This window comes from Canis lupus, chromosome 35, assembly GCF_011100685.1.
Source record: "Canis lupus familiaris isolate Mischka breed German Shepherd chromosome 35, alternate assembly UU_Cfam_GSD_1.0, whole genome shotgun sequence".
NCBI classification, from domain to species: domain Eukaryota; kingdom Metazoa; phylum Chordata; class Mammalia; order Carnivora; family Canidae; genus Canis; species Canis lupus.
In genome coordinates this window covers 7,742,081-7,754,777 of record NC_049256.1, presented here as the reverse complement: position 1 = coordinate 7,754,777, position 12,697 = coordinate 7,742,081, and the positions used below count along the sequence as shown (strand labels likewise).

The 12,697-nt window shown below is 37.9% G+C and overlaps 1 long non-coding RNA gene across 2 annotated transcripts in view; it reads right to left on the bottom strand.

Moving 5' to 3' along the window:
• LOC102155370 overlaps positions 1–12,697 on the bottom strand; it is a 65,882-nt gene that overhangs the window by 35,701 nt on the left and 17,484 nt on the right. Inside the window, exon 2 of one of the 2 annotated variants that reach the window (XR_005384269.1) lies at positions 10,978–11,130. The exons of the other annotated variant lie outside the window; for it this stretch is intronic. This is a non-coding gene — a long non-coding RNA (uncharacterized LOC102155370). The remainder of the gene's footprint in view (positions 1–10,977; positions 11,131–12,697) is intronic. 2 annotated transcript variants of the gene reach the window in all.

Sequence of the window (12,697 nt, the reverse complement as noted above, 5' to 3'; positions counted from 1 at the left end):
TGATCTATGACACTGACCCTTCTTTCAACAATTACATCTGCCTTTAGACCACCTATTAGGTTGACTATTTACTATTACTATACTATTTAAAGCTTCCAAGAAAAGGAACAAGAGCAGGGACTTTAGTAAACAATTTTAGCAATAGAATAGTTTTGCAGTCAGTATATTTTTCCTTTTTTTTCCTGCAGGGTGAGTGGTTTTTCCTTAATTTCTATTATCATACTTGCTATTTTACTTTTATTAAATCATAGAAGGACCCACGCTGGAGACAGATTTTCTCTAGTATCTGAATGATATCCTAGCGGTAGGTTGGGAGAATGCCTTTTCTTTTATCTGTGTATGTGAGTGTGAGAGTGCAAAGTGAGGGAATGTTGGTGGAAGAGGTATGAGAAGTTGGCGAAGCAGATGGGGAATAATGAGTAAAATGACTGTGTATGACTGTGCACTAATTTACAGGAGTAAATACAATAGGCTCTGTCAAAAGTATGCATTACATTTTCTATGAGACCAGCCTCTTTTCTGTGTCTACTTCCTCCTCTTTCTCCCATCCCAACTCATATTACTTTACTTTTCAGCCTGCCTCTCTAATCGAAACCTGTGCTCAAAATACTTATTTATACTAAGATGTAAATGAGAGATAGTTCAAAAGAATTTTGACACCACTTGTAAAGAATTTACAACCACTTGTAAATTCTCTTCTATTTTAATTAGATTGTACTCAGGCTATAAACATGGTGGCTAGGCTAAGTTGTGGAATATCAATTATAAGATGATTGGTTGGGATGGATTTTTAAGGCTTTAGGGATCCTGCAGAATACAAAACTATGGCTCCACCTAAAGATTAGTCCACCTAAAAATGAGTCCAACTTTGACAGAGAGGGATTTATTTTTTTTAAGATTTTATTTATTTATCCATGAGGGACACATAGAGAGAGGCAGAAACATAGGCAGAAAGAGAAGCAGGGTCCCCTTGGGGAGCCCAATGCAAGACTCCATCCTGGACCCTGGATCATGACCTGAGTCAGAGGCAGATGCTCAACCACTGAGCCACCCAAGCATCCCAACAGAGAGTGATGTAATCAAAAGTGAATATAAAGGCCAAAAATTTATAATTGAGTACAACAGCTCAGACAACTAGAAAACTAATGTTCCTGAATTAGGTTAATATTCCCTTCCTTTTCTTTTTGCTGCTCAACTACAGTTCTGTAAAATTCTGAATCACTTCCTAAAAGTTTAATGGATTTGGACTCAGCCAACATATTATGTATTCTCTCTCTCCAGTAAGTCAATCCGCTAATGTTCCTTGAGGATCTATATCAAAAAGCACTTTGCTGCTTCTTCTGAACAATGTAAAATGAACACATGGATACCTTACTTACAGGATTCCTTAATAATTAGAGGTAATCTATGTAAAATTTTTAGTATTTAGTTCAAAATAAGCACTCAATAGGTGGTCGCTGTTGTTGTTGCTTTACCATTATTCTAGCTAGAATGTTCTCTGCCTGCTTGACTTTGAACAAGCTAGTTCACTTCCCTGAGCCTCAGTTTCCTATTTGGATATGATGAAGATGTGAGTAGTTCCTATTTTACAAATAAGTCTGTTGTAAATCTTAGATAACATATAAAGTTGCTTTAAAAACTATGAAACACTAAGCAAACATAAGGAATTATCATTCATCTGTTAGAAGGATCAGAGTCCCAAATGCATGGAGGAATCAAATGCTCTTCTTATATCTCCTACTACCTGGAACAGGCTTGAGAAGAGATCTGGGGACATCTCTGCTGTGCTGTCCATTGCCCAGGTATAAATCCAATTCTTTGTTCAATTGGGCATATAGGATGTTAGAAGATAAGGTTGAAATTGGTCTAAATTCTTACCTCCTGATTGCATCATCCATTTGTTCATTCATTCAACCCTTATTTTCTAGTGGACTCATGAGGAGGAGAGAGAGAGATTGAGAGACAGAGAGAGAGTCAGAGTCTGTTTCTCTGACCTTCTGATTCTTCTGTGAATTGAACCAAGGGAAACTCCTTTTCAATTCCTATTGCAGAGTAGGTAGGAGGATGACACATGTGCCTAGGAAATAACTAGGTCACAGTTAGTTTCTGAAGTGTCTCAGACCTCTAAGACTATAGGTGCTGCCTTTGAGGGATGATGGGGCTGGGCTTCTGGAAATGTCAGAGAAAGTCGCCACAAGGTTGCATGGAAGAATTAACGGTTTGTTAAGTTCCTAAATCTATGATGGTGGCCATGGAACACTGTGTGGAAAGTGTTGCATAATGAGTGTTTGGTTCACTAATATGCATATGTTTTTATAATCTGTCTAAGGGAATTGAACCCTCTTATTAAAACAACATGAAGACTCTCTAAAGTTTTAGTAGTCATAGGAGACTGCCAAAGTAAGACAAGGTATTTGGGCCAAGTGCATCTACTTCTATTCTTAAATTTCATCTATCCCACAGGTTTTCTTTCTTTCTTTTTCTTTTCTTTTTTTTTTTTTTTTTGGTTTTCTTTCTTCAATTACTGTGGGCACCATTGCATTGGCTTTCTTTCTAAAACTCTGTCCCAGGGGTAAATGAAGATCACTTTTCTGAATTTTTGAATTTTAAGAGCTAGAATTTTCTGGAAGACTTTCTTAATGTTATAAAGGTTAAAGAGGGAGTTAGATAAGGACAATCTAAAATACAGAGCACTGATTTCTGATGGACAAAGCCATCGTCATCCCTACCTGTTCTACTCCAATGTGAGCAGAGAGATATATACTCTTAATCTCAAGGATGGATCCACATTATGTTCAAGCTCCAGGCTTCCTGACTTCTCATAAGTTTTCCTGTCTTCTCAGTTTTCTGTCCCTGTAGATTGTCTTAGATACTTTGTACATTATGAGCCCAAGCCAAAGTTGACAAAAAGATGGCCTTAGAAAAACTACTACCCAGTTCTATTTCTAGTCTGAGGTGCAGACCTTTTCTTGGGTGATTGGCAGGTCTAGGATTATATTCATGATGAATGAATGAGCTCATACTTTTCACACTTCTATACACAGGAGCCTCATCTCTATCACAGTTCCTTCTATTAAAAAAAAATAAGCAAATTCATTGACAAGCCATCCATGCAAGGATGGACCAGTGCAATGGCCATAACAATGCACCTTTGAGGCCTGCATGGGAACATAAGTGACTAACAGCACAGCCACTGCCCTCCAAATCCACTGTCATGCTCACTTGAGGCCATGCTCACTGTGGGCTGCTCTCAGGCAGACTGAGTAGAGGAATGGCCCTAAGGCATGCCCATTCTGGTGAAACACAGGACTCTTGTGGGTGGCTCTTATGGACGGAGGCCTCACCATCAGCTGGGCTGAACCTGACCTGGGATTGTGTCATAGTCCAAACCTCTCCTTGCCCAATTCTCCTCCCTTCCCTCTCTCCTCCCACATTTGCCAGACCTGCAGTGTGGATTGACTATGGTGCCCAACTTCTCTGGATCCCTCCCTCAATAAATTTCTGGGACTTCTAATACCATCCTGGCATTTGCCTCTAAGCAAACACAAACTAACATAACCAATAACTGAGGAGATGTTTGGTTACAAATTTGAGATGTGTTTGCCAGTATAACCCATGTGAATTTGGAGTTTCATATATTTCAGTCCTCCAGACATCTGCTAGCCTCTCAGCTGCTCTGGTTGCCCAGAACACTGGGTGAGCTAGTGAAGTAAAGGCAGAGTGAAATCTGATTTATTCTCCCTGGGTTTTTCCCTGTATTTTTAAGGGCAGCTGTAATCACAGGAGGAGACATTAGCACATAGCTGCCTCCAGACTTGGGAGCCTGACTCTAGGAATTCAGCCAAGGTGCCTCATCTAGGCCCATCCAGGTTATATTAGCCAAACCATTTTGTTACTGCTTGGCAACCTAACCAGTTAGGAGCTTCTGACAGTAGCAAAAAACCAAAACCAAAACCAAAAACAAACAAAAACCCACCACCTTGTTTGGGAAACCTTGAAAAATGTAGGCCTGTGGTCATTGGCGCAGTAAAGAATATGCTTCTTGTTTGAGAAAGCAAAATAAAATTCCATCTGCGTTCACAGCTGTGCTGGATACTTAACACAGAGATGAAGCATGAGTTTAGAGAATCATCAACACGGGAATAGCAGATAATGGTGCAGACATCCATTTTCATAAACATATCCAGAATTTTGGATTCTAATAATTAAAAAGCCTATAAATTGGTGTATGTGTTTTTTTAATCATTTAGCATGGTTTTTGTTTTGTAATTATTTATGGAAAGGAACCTTATAATATTTTCTATACTGAGGGTCTCTCAAGGCCTCTACTGAGCACATAGGTGTGGCCCCAAGACAATCAGTCCCCATCTACTCTCATGAATGAGTGCAATCAGTGGTGTGTTGGTAAATGTTTATTTACTAGATATCTGAGAAGAAAGGCCCTAATCTGTAGTGTTTGCTGTTTTCCACGGTGTACCTACTCCCACACAGGCAGCATCAAGTTGCCAATGTGATGTCATGGAACATGCTGCTGAGAAGAGATGCATGACCGCCTCCCCTAGGCTCATGGGAGCAGGGTCCAATACCCCTCTGGTTCCAATTTGCCCTGATTTCTTTGCCTTATAATGGAGAAGGCATCCTGCATAGGGGACCACTTTGGCAAAATTTATCTCAGAGGCTTCTTGTCCAATTAATGTCACTGTCTGTGTTGATTCTAAGGTCCAGGTTTCTTTGTCATTTCTGTAAATAATATGCTCTATTTCCTAGCATAAAACATCTATGGCCATCTTGGGAAAACTGTTATAGTAACAATGAGGAATATAAAGGCAGGGGTGATACTTTTCTCCCTCAAAATTCCAATCTTGCTCCTCTGTCATGAGATAGCTGCTTCGCTGTCAGCACATGGCAACATCTAAGATGATTTGGCCAATCAAGTTTAGGTATTAGCTTAATGGTTAAGTTATCAGCCCAATAATAAGATTCTTTTAAAGCTACAAACTTCCTTAAGGATCTAATAAATGCTATCATTCTTGCTACAGAAAAATGTACTAGCACTTAAAATATGCCTACAGTTTCATGGAGGTCTGGCTCCCCTCTCCCCCAACCCAGTTCATTCATAAATCTAAAATTTAGAACATCTACTTTACAGAAACTTTACTCTCTATACCTAAAAGTCCCCAAATCTAAGTCAATGAAACCCAAGAGAATTTTATATAAGAAACGCCTTACCCTCTACATGGAAACATTACTTTTTTTTTTTTTAAGATTTTATTTATTTATTCTTGAGAGACAGAGACAGAGAGAGAGAGAGAGAGAGAGAAGCAGAGACACAAGCAGAGGGAGAAGCAGGCTTCGTGCAGGGAGCCCGACGTGGGACTCAATCCCTGGTGTCTAGGATTAGGCCCTGGGCCGAAGGCAGGCGCTAAACCGCTGAGCCACTTGGGCTGACCTGGAAACATTCTTTATAGGATTTGTTCAGACCAAGTATGTTAATCTCAAAAAGGGGTATTTTAAAATCCTAATATTAGCCTCTGCTGAAGCACTTTCATGCACAGAGGACTCTGACTTCCCTCAGGAGGCTGTAGAACTGCCCTAGTAATTAACATGAACTGGGGTAACAATATTTTGGAGCTGCTTCTTTCACAAGGGTTGGAGCTGATTAATGAGCAGACGTACCTGACAGGGGCAGGGAGAAAAAGTTGTGAGGAGCCTGGAGTTGAGGTCCTTGGGTGAGAAGAGCTAGAAAGTACAAAGCAGTCTCATTAAAAATGCATGCTGTTGAGAAAGAAACCTTTACATGGCCTCATTTTACTACCTCCTAAAAGATTTCCTAATCTAGCAGGCTTCTGATGACCATATTAGGTCACGTTCCTTTTCTCAACTGGGCACTCCTTCCATTTCTTTTAAGTTCTGCTGAAATCATCATCGCCCTTGGGTCATGTGGGGGTGCCTGTGCCATCTTTTTATAGAAACAAACTTCCTAATCTATAAATTAGGCTTCAGAAAAAAAGAAAATTAGCTTTAGAAGCTGCTTCAATTTTGCCAGTTTTCTTTAGGGCCATGGGACAAATTCCATTACCTCTGGGGATCTGTGTGTATGGTTCTCATTGGTCAAGGCTGGTATATGGCTTTACAAACATTTTATTTTTCTGGGGGAGGGAATCTACAATCTGGCCAGAAGGCTTTGATCTTTCAAATACTTAAGAGATTCCCAAAGTGCCTAACATTAATCTTGCCTACATTTATTCAATCAGAATTGAGTGTTTTCTATGTGCGGGCCACTGAACTTGGTGCCAAGGATAGAGCATTAGGTGAAAATATACATGATTCCTGCTATCAGGATCATAGTGGAGACATCTATTAATAGAAAAGCAAAACAAATAAAAGTGAAGTCACACTTGAGATAGCCACCATAGAGAGAAGGTGCGAGGTACCCTGAGAACCTGCAATGCAGGACCTGACCTAGTAAGAGGAAAAAAGATGCTTCCCAGAGAAAGTGATGCTGTAGTTGAGATCTGAATAAAATACAAGTGGTAACTGGGGTAGGGAGAATCTAAACAGAGAAATGAATTTGTGTTAAAGTAAGTTGTGTTAGTGTTGGGGAGCAGAAAATGTTCAAGAATTAAGAAAAATTCTTAATTTTATAGCTGCTAAAGAATAAGAATAACGAAAGTAATGGAGACAATGCACATAGAATATGGGATCATGGTTGTGGTTGATGTGCCAGGAATGATGGAGGGAGATACAGTCTATGAGGGGCACACTCATGGGCTTCAGCTATATTATCATTCTGCTTTTTGTTTCAAGTTGGGCAGTGAGTGTATGGAGTTCATTATAACACTCCTTATACTTTTATACATCTATTATTAGTTTTTTTTTTAAGATTTATTTATTTATTTGAGATAGAGAGAGGGAGAGAGCATGGGTTGGGAGAGGGGCAGAGAGAGAGGGAAAAACAAAATCTCAAGCAGATTGCCCTCTGAGTGCAGAGCCTCATGTGGGGCTCAATCCCATAACCCCGAGATCATGACCTAGGCCAAAGTCATGAGTCAGACATTCAACTGACTGAGCCACTCACGTGCCCTATTAGTTCTTTTAAAGAAAGACCAATGAGCCCGAGTGAAAAGAGAGAACAAAAGAGAATGGCAGAGAGATGAAGCTGGAGGGCTATAAAAGATATCAGTAAGTGTAGATCGTTCAGCTTAACTAAATAAAAACAGTATGATGGCTGTTTTGTGTTCTAGCTCAGGTGGCACAATCCTTAAATTGTAATTTTTGTTGTCACCTTAGGGTGACTTAAACTATTACTTGTGTAGTGTTACTAACCATGGGCTTTAAAAAAAGATGTATTTGTTTATTTGAGAGAGAGAGAGAGAGAGCTTGTGAGTTGGGGCAGAGAGAAAGGGAGAGAGAGAATCCTCAAGTAGACTCCCTGCTAAGCACAGAACCTGACTCCAGGCTCAGTCTCAGTCCCTGAGATCGTGACCTGAACCAAAATCAAGAGTCAGACACTTAACTGACTGAGTCATTCAGGTACCGCCTAACTATGGGCTTTTAACATGCAACTGACTATTTCATCATAGAAATGATAAAATGTTAACTTATCCGAATATTAAGAACTCTCTTACTATTGCTTATAAATATACAGGAAAATGACAAGAATATAGTAACACTAGTATTTATTTACAACACTGTAATTTAAAACATGAGACACATTGAAATTAAAGACTGATTTTTTTTTTTTTTTTTTTTTGTAAAAAGTTGCTTAAGAGGGATCCGAGCAGTGTCTGTCTTCTTTTTCTTGCCATATAACATGCTCCCTGGGGCCAGCAGCTTTTCTGTGCCTTGGCTAACTGTCATCCTCCTTCCTAAGTTTGGATCAGCCTCCAGCAATCTATCCTTTGAACTTTCAGTGTCATGAAAAATCTCTGAGAATTCCTTTAATACAAATTTCCATTGTTGGTGTTGGTGGTGTCACCTTCCCCAGATCATCTTTATCCTTTCCATTATAGCCACTTTACTGTTTTCTGCGTGTAAGTTCACGAACTGCCTGAAGCTCATCTGGCTGTGTGTCTAGAGTCTCTCCAGTGAGGGCAGCATCTGCATTTCACACAGTCAGCTATTTCTTCTATAACTCCACTTATTTACAATTTGAATTTCACTTCCACTGGTTCCACTTTTTTTTTTTTATTAGCTACAGTTTCATCTTTGTTGGCTTATTCTCTTTTGATTCTTCATTTCTGTAAAATGTCTCCCACCCAAGTACTAACCAGGCCCGACCCTGCTTAGCTTCCGAGATCAGACGAGATCCAGCGCGTTCAGGGTGGTATGGCCATAGACAATTTCTGTAAAATGTCATGTGGGTTTATCCCAGGGAGACAAGAAGCCCACACAACCACACACTTTGCTGTCTGTGCATGATAACAGATGCAATGACCAGTCACTGGCAAGCTCTGAAGGGAGTGACATGATTGGTCCCTGATCAGAATGCACATCTTTTATGTGGTGATCTTTAGACTGAAGAGCAAGTAACAAAGTTTGAACTTGATGCAATTAGTCGCATTTAACACAGTGTTGACTGAAATTCATACATATTGGAACTGTGCAAAGTGAGGATTCCTTGTATTTACATTATGAGTCAGAAAGAGTATTTCAGTTAAGAGAGAGCAGAGCAAAATAGAGCAAGGATCTGAGGAAATGAAATGCAGGACAGTTTAGGTGAAAAGGAGGAAAAATGTGCAATCTGAGCTTCCCTATAGTGAAATGCAACATCAGAAATGATACAAGATACCTGGTGAGGGAATGTAGGAAGTGGGGGCAGCACTGGCTATGGGAAGATTCCCAAGGGAGGATAACCCAAACTACTCCTGCTTTAAACATTTCCCAGGTTGGCTAAATATCTGCCAAAGACCCAGGCATCCCTAATGGGGTGATTTCTGATTGATTTTGTGTTTCTCTCTCTTTCTATATCCTGCACATAATGAGTGTTTTCTCTCAGTTTTCAAAAGAAAAAGTGTTATAAAACGATTAGTATCATTAGGCAAGCCTGCTTGAGTGTTCACTGTTACTTATTGCACATATATTCACATGAAGTTTACATGTGAAAACTTCCCATTGCAATGCAAGCTTGCCAGACACAGTCATTCCTACAATTCTGCCAAAAGTTTGGGATTTGCTGCCGGAGAGAGGTGGAAAATACTTGGATGAGACTCCATGAACAGGTTTGGAAGATGTTAAAGAGAATTGAGAATACACATGAAACACTTGATCCTGTCAATAAAATTATCTTTAACATAAATCTTCACTTTAAAGTGATAGAGAAATTTGGTTTTGTTGTTCTGTTTTCAACAATGTAGGTGAATGAAGATCTTTTAGCAGCTGATCTAGGTTTGGAAAGAAAGTTTTGCCTGGGTGTCTCCTGGTCTCTGACTGTTCACAACAAATGACGACACATTTTATCAACAGATTGAAAATGGTGTCATGAACAACCTGAACAAATCCAAAGCCAGCAACTACATGCATTTAGGGCATATAAAAATAAGAGTTTTGATACCATTGAAAGTTGGTAGGCTTGGGACAATGTTATATATTTCTTAGAAATCACAGTTGCTTAGACACAAAATCACCGTAATATTTTGGTATGGAGAAGGTTGCAGTGGGTCTCAGATTAGCATCCTTTATGGGGTAACTGATAAATTTGGAGAAATTTCATCTGCTTTGGGTTAGGTGTAGAGCATAATTTGTAATTTTGTTATTTTGGCTTCCCTAATCTACAACCTAATGGTGTAATCAACTCAATAAAATGGAGTGTATTTCTAGACTTGAAATGAAACAAATCCAGTTCTCACTTCTTTCCTAGGCAGGTTTTGGGAATAAACTGAATGATTTTCAGGGTGTTTTGAGTTGAGCTTATTTTCATGGGCCCACTAGCTTTTGGAGTAATTTAAAGATTTTTAACTTAGGATATTTCTGCTACTTTGGGATTCCACTGGACTTGTTTTTATTTTTAAGAAAGGTAAAATTAAATCATGAAGTTTGAGCCACTCTCATAAACAGAATGAAAAATTACTCCCTTCATGTGGGAAGTGTATATTTCAGTTATCACTTGGAAATCCTTTCTACTCTGTTCATTTATTTATGGCAGTAAAATTGAGTTCTTTTGTTAAGAAAACATTTCTCACTATTTGAGAAGTCTGAAACTGGCAAATCCTTAAAGTAAACAGAAAAGGAGATCTTGAGCATATTATTTGTGGTTTTTGTTGGAGAATTTATAGTGATTTCAATTTAGAGTCTGTTTTTGAAAAAGAGCTTAAATGCTGCTATTGTGAAAAAATGACAACATATTTTTACGATCTTAATATTTATAAGAAAAGAATGGGTTCATATTATTGTTATCATTATTATTATTATTACCCTTTTACTGATGCAATAAATACTGAAATTTGGGATATAAAACATTTTTTTTCAATTGGTATCTTCTACTTCCAGTAATGGTAAAACAATTTGAACAAACCCTCCTGCTGAGAACAAGTGAATGACAGGCACTGAGGGGGGCATTTGGTGGGATGAGCACTGGGTGTTATGCTATATGTTGGCAAATTAAACTCCAATTAGAAAAAAAAAAACGAGTGAAAAGACAGATGAAATAGGAAAATAAAATCTTTAAAATTTTTGCTGTGAGGGCATTTGTTTATCCAGAGAGGGGAAATGAAAAGCAGAATCCCAGGGCAAAGGGAACACAAGTCAAAGTCTGGAGCCTACCCAAGGAGAGAAGTCTGATACATCCTACTCATATTTAAAGCTGGGAAATAAACAAGGGGTAGTGGAACGGGAGGTAGGTGGGGGATGAGGTGACTAGGTGACGGGCACTGAGGGGGACACTTGATGGGATGAGCACTGGATGTTATACTATGTTGGCAAATCGAACTCCAATAAAAAAAATATACAAAAAAAAAAAAAAAAAAAAGCTAGGATTACCAAAGTTCTTCAGCCTTAAGGTCAAAGCAGACCAGAAGCAAGCCAGCATTCACATTGACTCACAGCCCATGTTCTCTTCCTCTGGCTGGTCTGGGGAGTCTCAAGACTTAAACTTGCATTCAGGTGGTCTCACACTGGGGGCTCCACATGCAGCTAGGGAGCAGAATAAACCTTTAGTCTGAAGGAAGGCACCATCATCCCGGGCCTCAAATTATATGCACAACTTTTTTTTTTTTTTCAAATTCTCTGGTCAAAGATAAGCAGGTACATGAGGAGATAAGACACCATGATCAACTGTCAGCAGAAACAACAAAAAACAGAAAGAGTCCACAATGATTTGAGTTATTACAGTCACCAGACACAGATCATGAAACGATGTCTAATAAGCTTGAAAAAGTAGAAGAGGAGCTTAAAACATATAAGCATCCAAAGGAAACTTTTAAAAGGAGTGTAGCTAATATACAAATAGAAAAAAAAATATAAATGATAGGTGTTTAGGCTACAAATTTAGACTATAAAACGCATACCCAAGAACTGAAGAATTCATACTTTTCTGAAGCACACCTAGAACAGTTACAAAATATATTCATATATTTCTGACCATAAAGCAAGTAATCAACATACTTTACAAACATAGGGAACATATTCTAGCAATCATGTAAAAAGCAACTTTAAAGAAAGGTAGACTAGAAAATCTCTACATATTTTGAAGTAAAGACCTGTATTTCCATATAACTAATGAGTCAATGAAGAAATCGTAAGGGAGGTTTGAAAATATTTTAAACTGAATAATAATGAAAATGCTGCATACATTCATGGGATAAAGTTAAAGACATGATTAGAGGAAAACTTATAACTCAAGATAAATATATAAGATAAAAGAAAGGCACAAAAGCAATGACTTAAGCATCAATCTATGAAGCTAAAAATAGAATGACAAATAAACCCAAGCAAAGGAAAGAAAGAAAGAAAGAAAGAAAGAAAGAAAGAAAGAAAGAAAGAAAGAAAGAAATTTGATGTAGATTTTTTTGTAGATCCCCTTGACAAGTAAAGGGAATTCTATTCTATTTGTAGTCTACTATTGTATTTTATTATGAATTAACATTGAAATCAATCAAACATTTTTCTGCATCTATTGACATTATTTATATGGACATTTGCTTTAATCTCTGAATATGGTTAATCATAACAACAGATTTTCTTATGTTGAAACAATCTTGAATTCCTGGGGTAAATCCAATTTGGCCATGATTTATCCTTCTTTTTAAAAAAACTGCTAGATTACATTTGCTAATGTAATCTTGTTGCATTAAGTTTATAGATCAACCTGTGATTTTTTTCTCTTATTTTACTATCTTTATTGAACTTTGGTATCAAAATTTTACTCAAATCATAAAATGAATTGAGAAATATGCTCTTTCTCTTATCTAAAGAATCTGGGAAAATTGTAAGTTCTTTTTCTTCAATATTTTGTAGAATCATCTAGTGAAACTAAATGGCCTTGAGTTACCTTTCTAGGTACACTTTGGTTTACTCAAGTTTATTAACAGTTATGTACTATTTATTGCTTTTATTTCTTCTTGAATCAGTTTTGATGAGAGATATTTTTTGAGAACTGTGTCTGTTTCAACTAAATTTTTAACTATGTCAGCATAAAGTTGATAATATTCTTCTTTGTTAAATATCTGTAGGATATCTTATGACATTGATTTTTCCATTG